The sequence below is a fragment of the Micromys minutus genome, assembly GCF_963924665.1.
Source record: "Micromys minutus genome assembly, chromosome: 18".
Lineage (NCBI taxonomy): Eukaryota > Metazoa > Chordata > Mammalia > Rodentia > Muridae > Micromys > Micromys minutus.
Genome location: NC_137953.1, coordinates 47,654,888 through 47,679,775, shown reverse-complemented (window position 1 = coordinate 47,679,775; position 24,888 = coordinate 47,654,888).

Here is a 24,888-nt window from a genome sequence, read left to right as displayed (position 1 = left end):
TTTTTTCCAATCTGTTCATCAAGCCTGAAAGAACTTGCCAGCTGTCTGCACTCCAAAAACTCATGATGCAATACAGATCCTAGTGACCACTCAGGACAAACCCAGACACCTGTGGGTAAACATACAAGAAAATGATACTGAACTTAAAGAGAACCACATTCAGAACAAAACAGATATTCTAAGCGAGATGGAGCTAATCAGTCAAGACTTTCTAGAGAGGAATGCCCCAAGCTCTCGGTGCCAAAAGACCTGGGCTGCTCTCAGCTTTGGTCAGAGAAGCTCCTTTTGCAGTGGGCAGAAGTCATCAGAGGGATGCATAACTGGTCAGGGCACTGAGAATGTGAGGTTAGGTGCTCATCCCTAAACAGGACATCAAGGCTCAGGGAATATCACGGAAGAGCTGGAAAGCCCATAAGAGTCAGAGGACAGGAGGAGTGATGAGAGATACTGTCCTCTAGACACAACACAGCTATCATATTCATGAACTCACAGCAGCTGAGGTTGTCTATGCAAGACCAAGCCAGCCAAAAACCCAGCACAGACACTATGGAAGATCTCTAGGCCCGGCCCCTTACCGAGAAGCTATTGGCAGTGGAGAGAGTGCCTGGCCGGTGTAGAATCATTTCTTTTTATTGATGGCCCCATGTTCATGCCCATATGCACAGCACTAATTGCACATAATGGGTCATCAAATAGGAAAATGATATTGTGAGGGGGCTTGTTGTCAGGAGCAGGGGTGCTTAGAGAAGGTTGAAATGGAGGGTAGATATAACCATATTTCATCGTATATATTTATAAAATTCTCAAAAAATGTTTTTTTTTTAATGTATTAGAGAAAGAGGAGGCCTGTGCTATCCGGTGTAGAAGGAAGGAAAGCCCTGATGGTGAAAAAACAAAGCAGCAGATTTCCGAGGCAGGAGGTGACTTGTGTGTCTACTAACGCACAAGAGTCCACAGTATAGGAGAATATCCACAAGTATCTATCTAATAGCAGATGGCTGAAGTCGTTTTGCATGCAGAAGCTGACCTTTTGAGTATCAGTGAAGCTACGTGGGTCTGGCCACTCTCTTCTCTCTTTCGGCCTGACTTCCGGCTCTTCCAGCTGGAAGCCGGCCACATCTCTGCGCAGAATCAGCCAGCCTTAAAGAGTGTCAGATTCAAACGTACTTAACTTGTATCCCTAATTAAAAAGGCCAGAGGAATACTCAGTAAATACTTCGGGTCTAATTAAATCTGATTGCGTTATGAAATAGAATCAGACTTTTATTTTACATTTTGAAATTCCAAAGCGATTCTATGCTCTCCGCGGCCACAGACCGAAAGCTTGTGCGTGTGACATGCACAAACTCCTCTTGAGCAGGCCTGCAGCAAAGTCACAGACACAGACCAAGCTGCAAGGCCAGCCTGTCCACAAGCCCTGCAAAAGAAGCCACACTTCATGTTATTCCTCCTCTGGGACCACGAGCTGTCCTCCATCCTCACAGAGGGCTTCTGGGCCGTCCTTTCGCCTCCCTCCTTGGTGGTTAACTTGGATACATACCAGGACTGGTGAGCTTTCAAAATGCCGGTGACTGAGCACTGACTGATTGGGTTTGGAAAATGGACTTACAAAAAACATGAACAGGGGCTGCGTGCCCCCTCCTCTCTCTCTCTTACTCTCTTGCTCTCTTGGCCTCTTGCTGTCTTTCTCTCACCCCCCCCCTTTGCCCCTCCTCTCCCCATTCCCTTCCTCCCACACCCCTCTCTCCACGTGCTCATGACCGGCCTCTACTTCTCTACTGTCTTCTCTCTCTCTGCCTCTACTACCCTCTTAATTCCCCCATGATGTGAATAAACTCTATTCTGTACCAAAAAAAAAAAAAAAGAATAATTAAGGCCAAGAGACCACAGCTAAGTGGCCTTATCAGTTTCCAAGTTGCCTTTTACCGTGTCTGTGACTCTAATTTCTTGATTATTTAGAATTCTTTCAGAAGTTGAAATCTGAATTTTATTTTATTGGAAATAGCTGTAATGGAACCCAAGAATCTGTGTGTGCTAGTCAAGCACTCTACTGCAGTTAGGACCTTGAAATTAGGATTATTGATTTTTTTTTCACACCTTCAATATGATGCTTCTCTAATGGTTCCCACTGTAGCTCAAACCAAAAGCCTAAAAATATGTTTCTTCCTATACATCAGATTAATCAGCAAATTCAATGTGATTATATAACCAAAGATCTTAGCTTCCAAGAATGCCTCTATTGTCCCCATTTCTGGACTCATAACAGTGAGTCATCTCTTTTCACATGTACTAGAGTTGCACATGGAAAAATTAATGCATTGATATATCTAAACCCCAGGGGTTCTGTAACATATGAACTGTGCTGCAGATGGGGGACAGGGAATAGGGGAGGACATGTCTGGTCTGTATAAGGCCTGGAGTTTGCTCTTCAACACACAGGGGCAGTCAACTTCTGCTTTGTGTCAATTTTTGTGCCTCTACACTGGCAAATAAACAGACATTTTCCTCTCAGTCTGAGGGGAGCAAGCAGCCAGTCATCACTGTGTTGTGACCACCCCTTGGAGCGAACCTGTGGTAGAGAACAGAGGCATCGGGAGAACAGCTACATGGAAATAATCCTCCTGTGAACCACATGGATGCATTTGCAAGGACGGTCTTCCTCCTGTTTTAGCTCTGATATGATTCCATCCGTAGTTAGAGGGATGGTGATCTCCTAAGAGACCCTGACCCCGAAATACAGGTTAACTACTATACATTTCCAACCATCAGAAACTTTGTGATAGCTTGCTAAGCATGTTGGGGTAGACTGGCGATCCAAGATTGTGTCTGCCCACTCAGGGTTTGGCCACCCGCATTGCCACACACTTGAGCCACCTCCACTTTACCTATACCTCACTACCCTCCCAATAAGTCTCCCTTCCCACTTCTGCTCTGACCTCTGACAATCTGCCATTCTTCCCTCCCCACAAGTCTTGCTTTCTTTTAATGAAACCAGTTTCTAATCTTCCCATTTAATGGCTTCATCGCTCCCCTGTTTGATGACTCCATTTGACTTCCCAGTGGATGTAGAATAAAACCCAACTCCCTACAATGCTCTCATGACCTGCTTTCAATTATTATCTCTAACTCTCCTATCATCCTATGATGACTAATTTTGCTTGTCAACTTGACTAAATTGGGAATCAACAAAGCGACGTGCCTCTGGGCAGGTCTATATGGGTCTATCTTGAAAGGGTCTTCTGAGGGGAAAATATCCTCCTGCGAGGGATGGTACCTTCCAACAACGTCCCAGATACAAATAGCTTCCAGGGAAAAGCTATTGTGTTTGCCTTTCTTCTTCCTCTCCCAGCTGGCAAGTCCATCTACACTGTTGCTGCCCTGGTTATTCCCTGTCTTTATTGGTGTTAGAACCAAACTTCTTTAGCCTTCCGGTGGGGACTGAAAACCTGCAGCTGTGGGCCTCCATCCAGAACTATGGATTGGACAGCTATACTGGGTTCTCAGCCTCTGCAATGCACAGATATCATTGCTGGACTCCCCAGCCTGACTCATATAAGCATGCATATATATATATATATATATATATTCTTTATTTTATACTTATGTATATATCCTTTGAAATATGTGTTCATTCATTTCTATTGGAAATCACGGTTGAACTGGCAGGAGGAATAAGCAAAAAGAAGAAGAAATACAGAGAATGTAATTCAACAAGTCTATGTAAGTTACTAAGGTGTTTCCCTTAAGAATCTCCCAGAAGAGATTAGAAAAATAAACAAACTAACCAACCCCTAGTCTAAGCAGAATGAGACTCTTGCTGGCTGAAACTCTATAGAGACACACCTCCAAAGCCACACCGAGGGGTTCTGTCAGGCCTCAGAGCAGGAGAGTGAAGCTGGGAGAGGTCTTCTCTAGCATGCGTAACACTAACAATTACCAACACTCCATGTCCTTGTACAGCCCGCTGTCCATATCCTCCCGTTGTCTTCTCTCACTTTGATCCTGGCCCCAGCCACATAATTCATGTGCATTAGCCAGTGGGACATACTTAATGCCAGTTTTATCCTTAGCTCACCTCACTGTCATCACATGAAGAAGAAAACAATGTTGTCCCCTGGAGTATGAAAGGCCACATGGTCTAAGGGAAGCCCAGCTGAGCACAGAGCTCTGCCAGTCTACCTTGGGGTATAGTCTTGGCAGTGTAGGCAAATGAACAAAAAGTCACCCCAGACAAATTGCCAATTGGTGAGAAATGAGCCGCTCTCTGAAGCTACATACTTGGGGGAGACTAGTGATCACGAAAGAGGTCATGGATGAACTCCTCTGTAAATCCCTTTTTCAGTCTGTGGAACAAGTGTGTTCCTTCTTGCACACGGCAACTCTTCTCACACTCCTGGGTCTTCTTCAGTTTTCAGCAAATTTTCACTATTGAAAATGTCTGGAGGTTCCCAGGCTTATCCCTCCCTTTCTCATATGTGGAAAAGTAACACTCCCTCCATGTTCTGACAGGTCTCTTTCAGACAGAAGACTCATCTGGAAGACCTATGACTTTCATGTGGGTCACAGTATGACCTCGTTGGCTTGCCTGGTACCCAGGGTCCTCAGCCCCAGGCCTTTCCTTACATATCTTTTCCCAGCCTCAGCAGGCAGTCCCTTTATTGCAGATAGGTCTATACTCCAACAAGGTCTTTGCAGAGAAGCCACCTTCCCTAGGAGAACTAAGATCATCACTTGACATCTATCAGCATGAATCAGTCTGTGTCCTCTTCTCTAGGATACACACTCTCCACGTGAAAAGGGCTGGGCCTTCAATTCTGCTAAATCTCCAGGGCTAGAACCAAGGCCAGTTGGCACTAACTGTTCAATAACAATTAAATACATCCATTCATTCTCTCTCCCAACTTTGAGCCATATACAAAAGCAGCTCTACATGTCAATCATATCTGCCAAAGAAACCGATTTTTTTTAACATGGTCAAAAAGATACGACCAAAATTAAACTCTGTAGCGTGAACAATGGAAGATACCATTGTAAAAGAGGATGATCTTAGGTCAAGACTCTGAGCCTTTGAATGGCGGTTCCAGATTTCTTCTTACTGGAGGTAACAGGGTGTCATTAAGAGTTTTGGAGTATAAAGTGATAGAAATTCCCCAAATAACTTCCACTGGGTACATTTAAAAAAAAAAAAAAAAAAAAAAAAAAAAAAAAAAAAACTCTTCTTAGATTGACTTGGAAGCAATTTGACATTTTCTTTTTTTATTAACTGGCTTGTAGAATATGTTGACAAGTGTGTTTCATTTTTCAGGATCTTAAGCAAATCTGTGTACCAGGGCTGGGACCATCGGGTCATTTGCAAACAGATGCACATGGCCATGGATAAATAGATTTATGCATCTGGACCCTCTGAGAACATTTTGCACTCATAACACATGTATTTCTTATGTAACACCTGTGGGCCTATATATAGCACACAGAATCTTGTTTTCATATCAGGCATATAGGTTCTTGCCAGAACCTTCTTCCAAGCCTGAGTCTGAGTTAAAAAGCTGGGGGAACAGTATGAAAGAGGATGTACCTCAATCTGGTATCATCTCTGCCAAACACACCCAGTTCCCATGAGCTTACATGTGTCTGTGAGCCATCCCCACAGAATCCTGTGCTGACAGTACAGTGGCCGAGGTCAGCCAAGACCATGGGAATCCTTTCAGGATATGCAGGCCTAGCATGAGGAGGAAGGAAGAAGCTGGGGCCATTCTAAGGATCTGTTCATGAATTTCTCAAGGTGGAAATGGGACCTCCAGCAGGTTGTCACCAGTTCCTCCAGCCTTCAATGATAGCAGACAGGACCAACAGGCTCTCTGGTTCCAAAGGGATGATAAATCAGAAAGGCTGTCCTACCAGAGGGTGGCGACCCACCTGTGAGAGCCCATTGCTCAGGAGCCCAAACCAAAATCACTTCCTTATGCTAACTAGTAAGGGACTTTGCTGTTCCGCCCCCAACTAAGCTGTCTCTGGCTTTGCCTAATCCTCTTCCTCCTTCCTAGAACAGTACCACTCCTTATCCCAGATTTCGTTTCTTCCTCTTTGTCTCTGCTTTCTCCTTGTCTTTCCTTCCAAGCCCCCACTCTTCTCTCCCTTTGCGCTCCTGGGATATTCCCGCTCTAAACTTCTCTTCCCTTTGTATCCATCTATAGCACACACCTGAGCGCAGATCTAGGCCAGCTGAGCAGTGCCATCCCATGCTACAGATATACAACATCACATGTGTTTCCTGAAATGCACAACCTCTGTTTCGGCTGTCATGTGGGTGTTCGGGCTTCCACCAGGGAGAAGTCCTGTAACCTGTGACATGCACTGGCACCAAGATACACAGGTAGGGAACAGATGGGTGTCAGCAGGATCTTACAGACCGACTAAGAGGCAGGAGGAAATCATGGATGATGAGTGGTATGTGTACATGTGCTACCTGTTGCCCAGGCACTGGGCCTTCATCCATAAGCCAGGGCCAGGGTGGCATCGGCAGTATAATTTGTGAGAGCCTGCTCATATACCCTTGTACCACCAATATTTGTTTTCTTCCTATTTGAAAAGGCCTCTGGGAGCAATGAGAGGTTAAAAAAAAAAGGTAATCAGTGGAGCCAGATGCACATACAGATGCCAAGGGTTGCTATGGTAACCCCTTTATATTCTCCTGTATCTTCACTGTCTCAGAGACACCTCTAAGGGATGGAAGCAAGCTTTTAGATCTGGCTTTTCTCTCAGAGCCCAGTCCCTTCCCTGTGCACAAGCCCAGGCACATCCAATGACCACAGAGATGAGAAGAAGCAAAACAAACTGTGGTGTCCTTTCTTTCTGCACCTACACTAGCCAACCCAGATGGTCTTGGGGCTAGTGTTCACTGTGATTGGTTTGATCTTGAGAGGCTAAAAAGACAGGAAGAACTTTTTTAAATGCCTACTTTAAAAAAATATATGCATTTTACATATTTAGGAAACACCAACAAACTTGGGGCTGGAGAGATGGATCAGCAGTTAAGAGCAGTTTCTGTTCTTCCAGAGGGCCCCGGCTCAATCCCCAGCACCAACATAACAGCTCACAACCTTTGATAAGTCCAGTCCCAAGGGAAAACAGGAAAAGCATCCATACACAAAAGCAGGGGAAACATCCAAACACATAAAAATAAAATACACAAGCAAAATCCTGAGATGATGCTGGGGGCAGAGTTTAAATGGAATACATACTGTCCAAGCTTATTTGGGATCTTAGTTATTTTAAAAGGAGTTTGGTTTGGTCATTTGTTAGCTAGAAAATGGGCTAAGCTAGGTATCTGGCTAGTGCCAAGTATGTGAACTCTAAAAGGCTCTTTTAGACTTTCATGTGTTAGTTAGGCTTAGATTTTCGGGTTCCCATTCTGTTTCTGTTTCTGCTAACTTTGTCTTCGGTGCCTACCTGGATGGGTTTTCTCTCCATCAATGTTTCATTTTGTTTTTCTTCAATGTTGGGGATGAGACCCAAAGCCTTAGGCATGTGCTTTATGGCCGAGTAAACTATACTCCCCCAAGCTCCAATAAGTGGATATTTAAGTCAGTGAACAAGTTATAATGATGCTTTATATTGGTTTATATATGAGTATATTCATACATACATATATATATTATTTTTTCTGCGCTTACATATTTCCACATTAAAACACTGTTCTTTTCCATCCTTTGAGCTATCATGTAGTCCTCTTAGGCACAAACCTCCATGGCATCTTAAGTACATGGATAACACAGTGTGTGTCTCCAATCACAGGGCAATTTAACGGCTAACTCATCTTGCTTGGAATAACAACATGTTCCTTAGACATGGAAGTCACTGAGGCATAAGAAGAGCCTTCGAGTTTGTTGGTATAACATTTTCTGTACTGTGTCCTTCCCTATAGGTCAAAGTCTGATGGCCATCATTTGACCTTGTAGAAACTCAGTGTTGTTCAATAATACCACTAATCCTAACCACTCTCTAGTTTCTTTGGTGAAGTTCATTGTTGAATTTCAGTTCAGAGTTTTTATTAGAATATCTTCTGAGTCACCTTAGCTCTTGTAAGCAATTAAGTAATTAACGTAGTTTATAAAGCTTCAAGCAAACAAAGCCTGAGGATACACCGTGTCTAGTACCTAACATGTTGACAGTGAAGTCTCCATGTCTGTGGGATCACATGAAACTAGAACATTGAGCAGAAACTTAGAACTAGACTTTCATACTATAAACCATTTCACAAATATATTCTAGTTCTGTTATAATCTCGAGAGCAACTACACTGAGCAACACAGGAAAGCCCATCTCTTGGTCATACTCTATCCCCATTTATATCCTACTATTTCGTGCTTTGAACACTTGACTAATAGAATGGTTCCTTACGCTGGATATTCAACGAAGATCCCATCTTACCAATAGTTAATGTCAGGGTCAAATTCAATGCCAATTCTGGCCACTACTAGGCTTTCTGGGCTTGGGATAAATAATTACCTCATATTAAAATGGATCGGAGTATGATAATAAAAAGCTTTAGGGGTGTGAAAACCATAAGAAAAAAAAATGAGCCCCAGTGGCTTAGTTGTGAAAGTGTTTTAATGTCCAGGAGAAAGATCTCCAGGATCATATATAAGGCATGACATGGCATGACGAGGAAGTACCTCCAGAAAGCTTCACCTGTGCTTCAGTCAGCCTTGTCGTTTGCCAGGCTGTCTGCTCTGAGTCACTGCAAGCCTTGCCCAAAGAAAGTAGGAGGCCAATCATACATGGAAGGCACATAGTCTGGACTGTGGTGCCCAGTTTGGTCAGATACCAATCTAGACAATATTGTGAATGTTATTATTTTTAGATATGATTAATTTTAATCCAGTAGGCCTTGAATAAAAAAGATCACCCTCTACAGTATGGGTGGGCCTCATCAAGTCAATTGAAGATCTTTTTTTTTTTTTTAAAGATTTATTTATTTATTTAATGTATATGAGAACACTGTATGTGTCTTCAGACACACCAGAAGAGGGCATAGGATCCCATTACAGATGGTTGTGAGCCACCATGTGGTTGCTGGGAATTGAACTCAGGACCTCTGGAAGAGCAGTGAGTGTTCTTAACCGCTGAGCCATCTCTCCAGCCCTCAATCGAAGATCTTAAGAGTAAAGATTGAGATTTCTTCTGGTTGTGGAGATTTCTACAGAATAATGTGTGACAAAGCTAGACTGTTTCTATGGAAAACTAATACTGCACTAAGTTAAGTCCCTAGAATGGCCTTTGACAGAGATGGTACCTAACTATTCATTTTTTCCCATGACCCTTCCTTAACATAGATCTACCACTTTGTCAAATATATGCCTGCTTACTTATAAGGTACCAAATGTAGAAAAGACCCATCAGTATCAATAACCTGTCCAAGGTCATAGTCAATTTGTGAGAAAGTTGCAATTCAAACCCTTCTGTTTCCTGTTGCTATTACTAACTGACCACTCCTCCAGTTCACTGTGGTTCTGTGCCTTCTGAAGCTGGAGAGTTGCCCTAAAGGAAGGCTTTCACTTTTCTTCTGTAGCATGCACAGCACCTTCCTGCACCAGGAACGTTAGCCAGTAGAGGTGAAGCTTCAAAACAGTACCAGCTTAATTTTTTCATATTCTATGGCTCTGTGTAGAAAGTCTTCAGCTATAGACTCTTGTTCTCAAATGTAGCCTAAAAGCAATAGCAATAGTTTTATAGTGGTTCTCCACCTTCCTAATTCTGTGACCCTTTAAAATAGTTCCTTATGTTGTGGTAAACTCCCACCACAGTATTTTTTGTTGCCACTTTATAACTGTAATTTTGCTACTGTTATGAATCATAAATATCTGTGTTTTCTGATCGTCTTAGGCAACCTCTGAGAGGTTCATTTAATCCTCAAAGGGCTTATGACCCACTGCTATAATGTTTGGGGGCTTGTGGGACCCCACTGACAACAACTCCTAAGGAGGCCCATTGGGATCACAGTTTATAAATGTGCACTCTCCACATAGGATTCTCCTCATCTCATTGGGCACCCAGTGGGCTTGTCTCTCTGCTCAAAGCATACATGATTCATTCTATAGTGAGTTGCTATAATATCTGTCACTGATCTTGCACCCCTAGTGTGGCCCCCTGATTTGCATGATCAGTATAGTCAATCTTAGGTCAGTTCACTGAAATCACAGGTTAACATTTTAAAAAGCACTGAGGATAAGCATATTGGCACTCACCTATAAACCCAGCCCTTGAGGAGTGGAGATAGAAGGATTGGGGTAAAAAGTCATCCTTAGCTAAATAGACACATCTACATGTAGCCCTGTCAAAGAAAAAGCATGAAAATGAGAAAGAAGAAGAAGGAGAAGGAGGAGGAGGAGGAGGAGGAGGAGGAGGAGGAGGAGGAGGAGGAAGAAGAAGAAGAAGAAGAAGAAGAAGAAGAAGAAGAAGAAGAAGAAGAAGAAGAAGAAGAAGAAGAAGAAGAAGAAAGAGAAAATAAATAGAAACTGACTAAAGTGGTAATAAATAATTCTACCTGGCCACCTTCTCAGCCCTCTGATTTTACGTTAACAGTGGTCCACCAAAATTTCATTTATTTCTGAAAATGGTAAGATCCGAGAGGTTCCCTAGATTCATTCAAGGCAAAACTTTAAGTGAAGAAACTTACAGAACTCCTGACCATTAGGGCTCATTAACATCTACAGGCTACTACTTACATTAGATAAGAGAAGAGACCATAAGGCCAAGGAGCCTTCTACTTGGGCAGCTTCCAAATGTCCTTCCTGATAGTTACAGACAGTGCTAACACCCTCTAGAAAGTATATGTGACTTGGCAGTCCCAGATCACCAGGGCAAACAGTGTCCCACCTTCTTTGTAAGATACTAGTGATGGGTTTTCTCAGAGAGGAGACAGAATGCAGTGCTGTAAGGGAGATAATGGAACTGGAAGGGTTAAGTAGAATGAGAGATGGAAGGATAGAGTAGAGTAGAGAACAGTATGAAGAGCAATAATGAATACTGAAGGCCTCTGGGAAAGTGATATAGAAACATACTACTGTATTTGGGGACATTTCAGGATACTGCCATTGCTTTTGGTTACCTTCTAGAATAGTGGTTTTCAACCTATTAGTCATGACCTCTTTGAAGGTCAAATATTCCTTTCACAGGATCTCCTAACACTACTGGAAAACACAGATGTTTATTATTCATAACCATAGCAAAATTACAGTTATAAAGTAGCAACAAAAGTAGTGTTATGGTTGGAGGTCAGCACAACAGGAGGAACATTGGGTACCACTGTTAAATGGCCACAGCACCAGGAAGGTTGAGATCACTGCTTTAGAACTTGACAGGAAGTCTCTATCACTGAAGACAGTGGATTTGAACCAGAGAACAAACAACTGGCTTGGCACAATATGTCCACCAGAACAATAGAAGCAACAATGTTACTGGAGTAAGCAAAACTTTTCTGATTGGGTTTAGGGGTGAAACCTATTCCTGACACTGTTATTGAGGCCAAGAACCTCAATCTAGATAGCTCATAGACCCATGGAGAACCTACTACTATTGTCCTGCTAAATGAACATAGTATTAAACTGAGTCCTAATGACTTATTGCTATACCCATAGACGAGGGTATCTATCAACCCACAGCAGAGACACTTCTTCTTGCAGAAGAGAGCAGTCAACCCATCAGCTTATAACTGTTCAATATATAAAGAACTGGAGATGTGGAACATTCATCACTAAATGGGACACCGATAACACATCCATAGCCCCAAGGCTCAAAGATCATTCTAGCAAAAGAACAGAAAGACTTTAAGAGTGGGGGCTACAAGAAGGCAATGTTTTCCAGACACAGCAGGGCAATTTCATGTATAAACTCACAGCAATGTGGCAAGCCAAGAAAGATCTGCAAAACCTCAAGACAGACAAAATCCCAACATAGCAGTGGAGATGGGTGCCCAGCTGAGGAGCTACTGTAATTAATAGCTTCTAAGATGGGGTGCTCTGATGGTTTTCTCTAAGGGTATGACTCCTCGTAGGTCAAATATATCCCCAACCCTAAAGAAGGTTTCACACCAACATGGAATCTGATAAGTTTAACAGCAAAAAAAAAAAAAAAAAGACATGGCGTTGGGTGGTTAGAGAGGTTGTAGTATATACAGGAGGAAGTTGGGGTAAATATAATTTTTAAATGCATAAAATTTCAAGAGAATTAATCAAAATATTACTTTAAAAGAATATTTGAATTATGTGCCAGCCACTGCAAAACAGGACAGTCTGCAGAGTATTAATCTTAAAGGTCTTTTTTTTTTAAGATTTATTTATTTATTTTATGTAAGTACATTGTGACTGTCTTCAGACACACCAGAAGAGGGCATCAGATCTCATCACAGATGGTTGTGAGCCACCATGTGGTTGCTGGGGTTTGAACTCAGGACCTCTGGAAGAGCAGTCAGTGCTCTTAACCACTGAGCCATCTCTCCAGCCCAATCTTCAACTTCTTACTCAGACTCTGTCACTGACCTTTGTTGTTTTTAAAGAGTAAAGTCAGAGGACAACTTTCAGGAGCTGGTTCTCATTTTCCACCTTGCTGATGCAGCAAAACCTGCAGATCACTAACATTCAGATTCTTCCTTGACTCTCACACCCTAGCAGGGGCAAGGGGCACAAGCTTTCCAAAAGGAAAGCTCAGGGGTTGGGAATAGTAGCCTCAAAGATGGCCAAGTTTGCTGCCTCCATGTAAATGTAGTTTTGCTTTAATTCTGTGGTGTGTGTGTGTGTGTGTGTGTGTGTGTGTGTGTACATGTATGTGTTTATGTGTGTATATATGTGTATATGCATGTATGTGTGTGGGGGTAAATGTATGTGTGTGTATATATGTGTGTATGTGTATGTCTGGATGTGTGTGGGTGCATGTCTGGGTGTGTGTGGGTGTATGTCTGGGTGTGTGGGTGTATGTCTGGGTGTGTGTATGTCTGGATGTTTGTATGTATGTCTGGTTGTATGTGTGTATGTTTGTGTGTTTGTCTGGGTGTGTGTGTATATGTCTGGATGTATGTGTGTATGTCTGGTTGTGTGTGTATATGTGTTTGTGTGTATGTCTGGATGTGTGTGTGTGTCTGCTTGTGTGTGTGTATGTGTTTGTGTGTATATCTGGATGTGTGTGTGTTTGTCTGGATTTTTGTGTGTATGTTTGGATGTTTGTGCTTATGTGTGGTTATGTGTGTGTATATGTTTGTGTGTATGTCTGGATGTGTGTGTGTGTGTGTGTGTGTGTGTTTGTGTATTTCTTTGAGATGAGATTCACTTGTTATCCAGGCTGCTCTCAACCTCTAATCTGTACTGATTTTTCTACCTTAGCTTCTCAAGAAGCTGGAAGTCCAGACCATGTACCACTGTGCACAGCTGTCTGCTTTCTCTAGGGAAGAGGCAGAGGGAATCTGTAGGATAAAGAGATAATAACAGGGGTGGACATCTGCATTTTACAAATGAAAACCTAGGGCACTTCAGTCATGCTCTGCCTATTACCCAAGATTAAAGTGGAGAATCCAAACTACAGTGCAGTATGAGGATTCTAGTCACATGAGAAAAGGCAGGACTCATGACTGAGATGTGTGGCAAGAGACAGTGCATAGTAGGACAAACTGACAAGTGTTTGGGTAGAAAGTGAAGAGGCAGGGGTGGGCACTACAGCCAAGTTCCTTTAGAGAGCACTGCTTTGGGCACACCTGACATGGTATGTGGATTCTTCCAGACCCAGAGAAGCAGCTGTCCATGCCCTCAAGTTAATAGTCTTCCTACATAAAAAAACAAGTCATAGGTGAGGCTGCCTTGATGGTCTACCTCCTTCTTCATCTCACGCCCAGTGAAAACTGCAACTACCCAATGTCTGCTCTCCCACTGCCCTGGGTGATGATGGGGAATCTGTATCATTAGAGTGGTACCATCACCAGAGGCTCCAGGTCCTTAACTAGGCAAGAGAAATGTTTGTGCCTTCATAGGTCTCTTGCACCAACTCTGCCCTTTAGGCTCTAAAGAGTCTAAAGATACTCAGAGGAATTGGTCAGCACAGTGTTTCAGTGCATTGTCTCCAAACTGAGGAGCCAGGTTCTAAATGACATGGGTCTCCATATTCCATGAGTCACCAACTCTGGAGAGATGGATTTGCCACTACAAAATCCCTGCTGCACACCTCCTACAGCAAAGGGCTTTCTCCTCACTCTCTGTTCTTTCAAAAGCCTGGGTATCCCTGCTCTTGGCACTGTCCCTCAAGCTGGTGAAGAGATAAGGAAAGGTCTGTGTCCCATCTCCAAGTCTGACAGTGCATTAAACTGGAACTGCACATGCCCACCCCAAGCTGCACCACACCTGCTCTTGGCTTCCTAGCTTCAGGGGAAGAGGTGGGAAGCAGCTGACCCTCACACCCATCCCCTGTGTGCTCTTGCAGAGTAGGGAACCTGTCCTGGGCAACCTGAGAAAACAACAGGTACAAAGAACTGTAAACAAACTAGAGCCCATGCAAACCTGTGGTGGCCAGGTCCTCGGGATTAAAATGTCAACTTCCCTAATGCTCATCATGAACACCTGTCCCCAGGTGGCTCCCGCTGCTATCCCTGAAGACATGGCAGTCAAAACCTGGGTGTCCAGAAGATGTGAACTTCCTCCATCCAGATGATCTCTTTTCAGCTGCTCATTCTTTATCACCTGAACAAAGATGCCTCTGTGACCTGGAGTTTCGCTCCTGGCTTCTTTATTCAAGATCCATTAACTTAGTCCCTCTCAGTGCAGCTGGTCCCAGGGCCCAGGAAGCAGTGGCTAGATAGGGTTTATCTCATCTCCTTCTGTGACCTTGGAATCATCTGAATTCTTCTCCTCCAATTACTGTCTCTCCAAAATGAGAGTGAACAATCTCCAGAGAAGTCCTATGTGGGAGGGAGGTGACACATGGCAGGAAGAGCCAGGAACACCTGGAGGAGCAGTGAGAGCTATTTTTATTTTGTACCTGCATGCAACAGTCTCTCCACGAGTGGGCTGTGTTGGCTTCTCCGCCCATAGTGTTTGTGGTTGGATCATGTCTGTATTTAAACCAAACACAATATTTAAGCCACCAGAAATAAGAAAACAAAGAGGGGAAATTCTATCACGTGGGCTTCTTTCCCCCTTCAGTCTCTTCCTGCAGATGGTGATAATTAGTGGGATCGCCTCACTGCACCTGTTGTTTATGTTCCACCTGTGTGAATGTGTGGGGGAACATTCTGGAAGAATCTACCCAGTGTAGCTATGGGATCCAACGAAGCCTGGAGCTCTAGGATGTAGCTTTGGTTCTTAGGTGGAATCAATAACAGAGCTCTTGCTGGGTATGATGGTGCATGGCTCCAAATCTAGCACCGAGTGGGTAGAAACAAACAGGAGGAAAAGGAGTTCAAGACCAGCCTGGGACTTATGAAACCCTACCTCCTAGAAAGCAGGGGCTAAGCATCACACTGAGATGGTTGAAGGTGGAATAGTGAGTGGAGAAGCCATACTTTAAAGGTTAATCCCAAGACATTCTGGGGTTGGGACTGTGAGTCTGGGTCCTTGGTGATTATGGGTTTGAGGTTCCCCATCCCCAATGCTCTGCACTGTACCCCCTCCTTTTCACTCTGAATGCAGACCTGCACAGAGCACAACCTGGGACTTGAGCAAGAATGGAAAACTGAGCTAAGGACTGAATCCAATTTCTTCCATCTGTAGGACCCCCTTCTGGGGACCCCCACTCAGGACATGGGGTTACCCAATAAAACACGAGAGACCTTCTTGTTGCAAAAGCATGAGGTAGTTTAATGACGGAGCTCCGGGCCGATACATATCTCACGCAGGAGATAGGGGTACCGGCCACAAGGCTCAAAAGCTGGGGGATTTTATGGAGGGGGTTGGGAGAGAGGGTGGGGGGGCTGGGAAGTACAAAGTTTACAAAGCTTACCCAACACCCTTAGCCAACCTGCAGTTAGGAAGTCAGGAGACTGGTGGGGCAGATGCTTATCTAAGTCAGGATACAAGTGGTTAACATCTAATTTACATTTGACTAGGTTGTAAAAGACAGCCTGGGCCAGCTTCTGCATTCTTTAAGGTAACAACGGGCTTAGCTGGGCATGCCTGGACTTGTTTTACAATGTTCTCAGTCCTAGAATTTAATTTCCTTTCACATCCACAAGTGTAAGTCCCCCCTCCCATTTTTATTGGATATTCTCTGTATTTACATTTCAAATGTTATGCCCTTTCTTCCCTACTCCCATAACCCATTCCCCTTGCCTTGCTTCCATGAAGGTGCTCCCTCTTCCAACCACCCTCTCCCACCTCAGCACACTGGCATTCCCTTACACTGGAAAAACAAGCCTTCATTGGACCAAAGGCCTCTCCTCCCACTGATGCCAGAAAATGGTATTCTTTGCTACATATGCAATTGGAGCTATGGGTCCCTCCATGCATACTCATTGGTTGGTATTTTAGTCCATGGGAGTTTTTTCTTTGTAGGGTCTTAGCATGGTTTAGGAATGAGCATAATTGTGGCTTTAAAGAATGACTTGGGTAGTGTACTTTCTGTTTCTATTTTGTGGAATAGTTTGGAGAGGATTGGTATTGGGTCTTCTATGAAGGACTGATAGAATTCTGCACTAAACCCATCTGGTCCTGGGCTTTTTTCAGTTGGGAGACTTTGAATGACTGCTTCTTTTTTTTTTTTTTTTTTTTTAGGAGTTTTGTTAATTATTTGTATAGTTATTTTTGTTTCTACTCGGTTGATTTCAATTCTGAGTTTGAGTATTTCCTGCCATCTACCCCTCTTTGCTATATTTGCTTCTTTTTGTTCTTGAGCTTTTAGGTGAGCTGTCAAGCTATTACTGTAGGTTCTCTCCCACTATTATTGTGTGTGGTACAATATATGCTTTGAGCTTTAGTAGAGTCTCTTTTAATGAATGTGGGTGCCCTTTCATTTGGAGCAGAGATGTTCAGGATTAAGAGTTTATCTTGATAGATTTTTCCTGAGATGAGTAACAAGTGTCCTTCCTTATCTTTTTTGATAAATTTTGGTTGAAAAATCTATTTCATTCAATATTAGAATGGCTACTTCAGCTTATTTCTTGGGACCATTTGTTTGGAAAAAATTTTCCCAGCCTTTTGCTCTGAGGTAGTGTCTGTCTTTGTCACTAAGAGGAGTTTCCTTGTATGCAGCAAAATGCTGGGTCCTGGTTATATATTCAGTCTCATAGTCTATGTCTTTGTATTAGGGAATTGAGTCTATTGATGTTAAAAGATATTAAGAAATAGTGATTGTCATTTCCTGTTATTTTTGTTGTTGGAGGTAGAATTATGTTTGTGCAGCTTTTTTCTTTTGGTTTTGTTGCAAGAAGAGTACTTTCTTACTTTTCCTAGGGTGTAGTTTCCCTCCTTGTGTTGGATTTTTCTATCTATTATCTTCTGTAGGGCTGGATTTGTGGACAGATATTGTGTAAATTTGGTTTTATCCTGGAATATCTTGGTTTCTCCATCTATGGTACTTGAGAGTTTTGCTGGATATAGTAACATGGGCTGGCATTTGTGGTCGCTTAGGGTCTGTATGATGTCCAGGATCTTCTAGCTTTCATAGTCTCTGTTGAGAAGTCATGTGTAATTCTGCTCGGTCTGCCTTTATATGTTACTTAATTTTTTTTTCCCCTTACTGCTTTTAATATTCTTTGTTTTGAACATTTGGTGTTTTGACTATTATGTGAAATTTCTTTTCTGGTCCAGTCTATTGGAGTTATGTAGGCTTCTTATACGTTCATGTTCTTCTCTTTCTTTAGGTTAGGGAAGTTTTCTTCTATAATATTGTGGAAGATATTTACTGGTCCTTTTAGTTCAGAGTCTTCTCTCTCTTCTACACCCATTATCCTTAGGTTTGGTTTTCTCATTGTGTCCTGAATTTTCTGGATGTTTTGGGTTAGGGGCTTTTTGTGTTTTGCATTTTCTGATTGTAGTGTCAATGTTTTCTATGTTATCTTCTGCCCTGAAATTCTCTCTTCCATCTCTTATTTTCTGTTGATGATGCTTGCATCTATGACACCTAATCTCTTTTCTAGGGTTTCTATCAACAGGGTGGTCTCCCTTTATGATTTCTTTATTTTTTCTATTTCTGTTTTTAGATCCTGGATGGTTTTCTTCAATTCCTTCACCTGTTTGCTCCTGTTTTTCTGTAATTCTCTAAGGGCTTCTATTTGCTTACCTGTGTTCTCATGTATTTCTTTAAGGAAGTTATTCATGCACTTCTTGAGGCCTTCCATCATCAACATGAGGTATGACTTTAAGTTCAAATCTTGTTTCTCTGGTGTGTTGGGATATCTACTACTTGCTGTAGTGGGAGAACTGGGTTCTGATGTTGCCAGGTTGTCTTGTTTTCTGTTGCTTAGGTTCTTGCGCTTGTCTCTTGCCTTCCTGTTATCTGTGATGCTAGTTGATCTTGTCTCTGAGTGGAGCTTGTCTCTCTTGTGAGCATATGAGCCCATGGGCTCAGGAGGGAGATTGCTTCTGGATGCTCAGATCTCTGCACACAAGCTATGAGTTCCAATGGTGGTAAGCCAGCTCTAGTTCTGGGTGCAGATGGAGATCCACATGTTGAAGTCTTAACCCAATGGGACTTTACGAAGACAAGAATTTCTGGGTGCTACCAGAGTTAAATGAGCCCCTAAGGCTGGACTTCTGAGCTAATAGGATTGATATCCATATAAGATGGGGAAGGAGAAACTAAAGGGGTACATAAAGTGTCCCCAAAATCTCTGAGCTGAAGGTTTGGATCCCCACTGCCCCCTAGATAGGTGGAGATTTTCAGGAGATTATTGTATCATGAGGTTCCCAGCAGATCAGTGGGTTAGTGTCTGAGACCAGCTCTGTAAAACAACAGGTTCCCCAGGGCCAGAGCGAGGATTGAAAGAAAAAAAAGACAGTCAAAATTGTAACATGACTTTGGGCCAGTCTTGAGGCTGAAGTGAAGCCTTGTGTATTATGTCCTCTTTTTAAGCCACTTTAATTACATGTGTTAGATCCTCCAAGTGAGGACACCCATGCTCCATCCTAGGAAAGGTGACACCCCAAATCACTCACAAGAAGCAGTCTTGATGTAAATAAACTGCAAGAGAATTTTTATTCCAAGCGTGCCGGGGCCCACAGTCGTACACCACACAGAAGTAGAGGACTGCAGACCCTGAGTGCAGGATTGGGACAGCTTTTATAGAGTTCACAAGGCCCTTGAACCAAAACCAATCATGGCAAAGCCCACAAATCAATCATTTAAAATTATCTAAGCCTGTGCTTCATAGACCAATCATGTTAAACTGTCTAAGCCCGTGCTCCATGGACCAATCAGTTTCCTATAGTCTTGGAGGTCTGTATTTTCGTGGTCTCCTGGGTGTGAGTGACAATGGCATTCAGGATAAGTCACTAGGGCAGAGGTTTCTATGGTGCAAGCAGTTTACAGAAGCCAGATAAGCGGTTAAGTCATCTTATCTCCTGTTAACTTACTAGACCTGGCTCATGTATCCAAGGGCCTGTCCTACGCCCTTTCACTCAGTTTTATACAGAAAGCAGGCACCAGAACAGCAAAGTGTGACCTTATATCTACTTACTGGCAGAGAGCAGGGTCTGGAATTTGAGTTATTTAGGGGTAGGCTCCTTTAGCTTGGGGTCCTTGGAGGGTTTAGGCTATATATTTTTTTATCCTTTCACATGCAGAAGGATAACATCAGTTTTGAGTCAGGGAACAAGAAAGTTAATAATCAAAAATCCTGTAAATATCTTTCTGGAGGCCAGGTGTGAAGATCAGGGACAAAAGAGGATCCCAAGAGACAAAGAGACTGTCACACCTACTGAACCAACTCTGAGCTTCAAATGCAAATGTACTGCCCAGGGCTTCAGTTCTAAGAGCTCTGACCAGAGCTTGAAATGTAAATGTTCTTAATCTGGGCCAGTTCCCTGAGTATAGGACCAGAGTCATATTCCTGCTTCTGATTGTGATGAAGCAAGAATTCCCACCACCAACCCTCCAGAGGCGCCAAAAAATGTTCTCCATAGGTTAGTTTAATGAAACAGTCCTAACTTACTAGACTGTTGGAAGATGGTGGGACCCGTGGAAGGGGATACCTGCTTCTTTCCACCCTTACCCCCTGTCTTATTGCCCCAAGCCACCATGAGGAGAACAGCTTTGCTCTACAGTGCCTTCCCACCATGTTGCTCCACCTTACCCCATGGCCAAGGACCTGAGCAGCTAGCTACTGACCGAAACCTCCTTCGGGTTGCTTTCCTCAAGTGTTTGGTCACAAAGATGAAATCTTTGTAGAAGCAGTTGGTAAGGCATGGTGTTAATAGGCTCACAGGTTTTGAGTTTTCTATCACATTAATAAACACTCTCACTTACTTGGCTACAGCACTTCTGTTAAAGGACTTTTCTGCATACCACTGGTTCTTTACTGCTACCCGGAGAGATGGTAGCTATTCCAATTCGTAAGCACGGAAACAGTCTGGGCCTGGAATGACCAAATTCACGCAGCATTGACCCACATTCCATCTTACACCCAGCATTCAATTTCATCCTGTGTTTGCCTCAGACAGAAATGAGCCACAGCAACAGACTGTCCCTCGACTTATATCCCTGCCTCATACTATACTGTGGTCTGTGGAGTGTCAAGTGAATAGCCAAATGACTTCATGTAAAGCAGGGTTTCCCAACACCTAAGAAGATATTTAAATATACTTTTGTGTGTGTGTAGACAATTACACCAGCAATTAAAAACTCTGAGAAATCTTGCAACAAAGACGTTGATATCAATTTAATCCTACTAAGTTGCCTGGCACTGTCCTGGTCCAGGGAACAGGTGATACAGGATGAAGGCATGCCAGTGTCTGAGTGGATACTTACCTCGATGGCAGAAGTCAGGGAGCATTGAAGCAGGGGAATTAAAGCCACAGTCATTGTCATAACCATATTTGACTTCAAAACCTGTCACTGAAATGCTTTATTACGTAAATTAATTAAATTGCTTATTGTTTATGCACAAATATATTTTCCTTACAATACACTAAACAAACAAAACATTGATTGAAAGACCCCTGCTTAGCAACAGTAAATGCCATGTCTGTAAGGCTGTGCACACACGGGGCAGGCTAGGTCAGGGTCCCAGGTGGCCAAGCAAGATTACATGTATGTCTCACTTTCTGTGTTTACTCACACTGTGCTCACTACACAGTCTATGACAATGACTACTCACAGTGCGGTACAACACACATTTTTCAAACCATGGGCTGCTGCAATGGTTCTATAAGGAATGGAGTCTGTGCTTTTAGATAAATGGACTTCTCAGTGGGGAAGCACCAAGGCAAAGATCTGACCTCTGTTTCTCTGCACAGAGAGCAGAGAGAGGACAGTGACCAGAAGCAGAAGGCAAATCCAAGAGCAGACTCTGGCTTTAGAAGCTGGTGCCCGCAAAGAGATAGCGAACAGGAGGGAGCTTGACTGGTACTGCCCATGATGCTTCCAGAGTAGACAAGGCTAGCCAGAAACAGGTATTAGGATAAACAGAAACTCATGTGTCTACAAACACTATTGTGATAGTTTGCATATGCTTGGTCCAGGGAGTGGCACTAGTAGAAGGTGTGGCCTTGTTGGAGGAAATGTGTCACTCTGGGGGTGGGCTTGGAGACACTCCTAGTTGCCTGAGGATGCTCAGTCTGTTCCTGGCTTCCTTTGGATGAAGATGTAGAACTCTCAGCTTCTTCTGCACCATGCCTGCCTGGATGCTGCCATGCTCTTGTCTTGATGATAATGGACTGTACCTCTGAACCTGTAAGTCAGTCATAATTAAATATTGTCCTTTATGAAACTTGCATTGGTCATGGTGTCTGTTCACAGTAGTAAAACCCTAACTAAGACAACTATCTACAAGGACTTTCTGAGTAATCTGCACAACAGCCTCATTTTATGTATTGGGGAAACTAAGGAGAAAGTGAGCAGCTCAAATAATTTCAGAGCTAGGAAATGGCTGAACTACAAGTATATCCCAAGACCTGGCTTTACAGACAGACATACGGGGTGCAGAGTTAGCTCAGTCTTCCCTTATGTACATCCATACCATCTTCCTTCCTCTCATCCAATCAACCCCATTCATTTCCAGAGGATGCTGCTAACAATCTTTGCATGTGATTATAGGCACTGCTAGAAAACACACTGGAGAGTGAGGGACCCAAGTTAAAACTAACAACCAATCAACCAGCGTTCATAATTTGGGGAGTACCATGACTTAGTTGTTTTCTTCAAGGTGGCACACATCAGAACAAGAACACAGAGGGAGAACTCCACATTTAGTACCAGTTAGAAAGCTAATGTACATCCCAATGTAGTGGTGCCCAATTTGCCAACCAGGGGGGAGAAGGACACCTAAGAAACAGATGCTTCCAGGTCAGTGCAAAACTGACCCTGTGGTCTGTCTGCTCTGGGTTTCCTGACCCTCCCAGATCTTCCTCTCAAGCAGCACTTGTTTGCTCTAAGATGAACGAGGAGGTGGGCGCATGGCTAGACTGCTGGTTGTAACTTGAGAGTATAATACTAAAAGGGGTCTGAGTCAATTCTCAAAAGGCTCCATACACAAAATCAAAATTTGGACCCTTCTTGATTCCATATACACAAGTCACCTTAAAATAGGTCACTAAAGTAAACAGGAAAGCCAAAAGTCTCCAACGCTTATAAAGAATTAAAGTGAAAGTCTTTGCATGCTTGAGCCAGGCAATACAACCAAAAGGAAAGGAACAGTTCGGATTTATAAATGTTTGACCAGCAAGTGACCACAAGAAATGGAAAAGTTGGCACACGGGATGGGAGAAGAAATGTGTAGACCATATCTGATAAGGGATTAGTTTCTAGTGTATGTATAAAGAAATGTAAGCTACTCGATTTTTAAAGTGTTCAAAGATCTGAATAGATTTCTCCAAAGAAGGCATACAAGTAGTGGGCACTAAATACACAGATGCTCATTATAACTAGCAGTCAGGGAAATGTAAACAGAAATACCATTCCATACCAAGCAAGGTGGCCATGAATAAAATGAAGGCTCATGGGTACTGAGGAACCTGTAGAAAAACTCCAGCCCTGGTGTCTTGCGGGTAGAATGCAAAATGGCACAGTTGCTTTGGAAAACTACTTGGTGGCCCTCAAATTTATTAGCACCTAAGAATTTACTCACATGAGAAATGAAAATTAAAATCACACCATCAGTTTGTCCTCAGGAGCTAGAGAAATGGCTCAGCAGTTAAAAACTCTTGCAGAGGACCTGAGTTTGGTTTCAAGCACTCGTGTAGCAAGCAGCTCACAAGCATCTGTTACTCCAGTTCCAGGGCACCCAGGATACTTTTCTGGCCTCTGCAGACACTGAGAACACATGCGGTACATATATACATATATGCAAACAAAACGCCTACACGCATAAAATAAAAAATTAAATTTTTAAAAAGGAAATAAGTATTTTAAGACACTCACTCATATGATCGTATTAATATTACACATAACAGCCAAAAGATGGAAACCACCCAAATACCCACCAACAAAATATGGCTTGGCCATTCAGTGGACAATCTGGCAAGAGAAAGGAACAGAAAGGTCTGATGACACTCAAGCATGAGTGGACACTGGGAATGTTACTCTAAGTGAAAGATGTCACATAAAGATCTTATTAACATGAACTTCTCAGAAAAGGCGCAAGCCAAAATAACGTTCATGGTTGCCAGTGGCTGAGGACTTGTGGAAAATGGAACCAGATGGCTGACCACAGGGCTTCCTACAGGCATGAGGTGGTATCATAAGGAATCCTGTAACACTGCATGCTGATTAAAAATGAAAATTAAGTGCTGCGGTGGTAGTGGTGAGTAATCCTCTGCAAACAGTGAGAAAGGCGGAAATACGCACTTTAATAGCACCTCCAAACTGTATCAGATGAGGGATTCCAATGGTGTGGAATATGGATCATATATCAATAGGACAGATTAAAGCAGAAATATTAATGAGATTGGTAGGACACAATTTAAAAAAGCGGAATAGGCCAGCAAGTTTGCTTTGTCAGGGAGCTTTTCATATTGATGGTTTCATATAGGCCACAGTTTTTCAGCATACTTTTCTCTCAGATACCGGATTTTTTTTTTTTTTTTTTTTTTTTAACATCCTGCTAAGCCTGTGTTCACAACAGTGAAATAAACTGATAAAGGACTACATTAAGATGCAAGTGGTTGCTAGACAACATCAGAAACTCCAGGGCATCTTGAAGCCGCCGACGCTGGGAAAGCTCAAAGCCAGGGAGGATGCTGTAGACCAGGAAAACAATGAGACAAGAGGGGCACAGAGAGCCCCTAGTACAGGCTGAGACAGAGCCCTGAAGCCCAAGGGGAAAAGCTAGACCACCTAAAGGATCAGAGTGTCCTACTGTTGACTCTGTGGCCTCCCGGCCAGCTTCGAAAATTTGCTGAGACTTTCTTCCTGCATAGTTGGAGCACCCCATCTTACCAGAGGCTGCTGCTCTTGGCACAGGGTACAGCCCCCCTCAGAGCTCATGGCAGCCAAAGCCTGTTTTGCTTGCTGTGGTGAGCGTCTTGCACTTCCACCCGTTAATGAGCAGGGAGGCGCGGAGCTAAACAGCCAGCGATGAAACTCACAGATGACAGTAATTTGGAAGGTGTGGGCAACACCAGCACTAGGAGAGAAAGCCTGCAGCTGTGGAGGCTGAGGCTCGTAACCCAGACCAGAGCAAGGCAAGGGAGGCAGCTGAGATTCCTACCGCGTGTGCGCATGAACACTGCTGCCCAAGGGGCACACAGGTGGACTTGG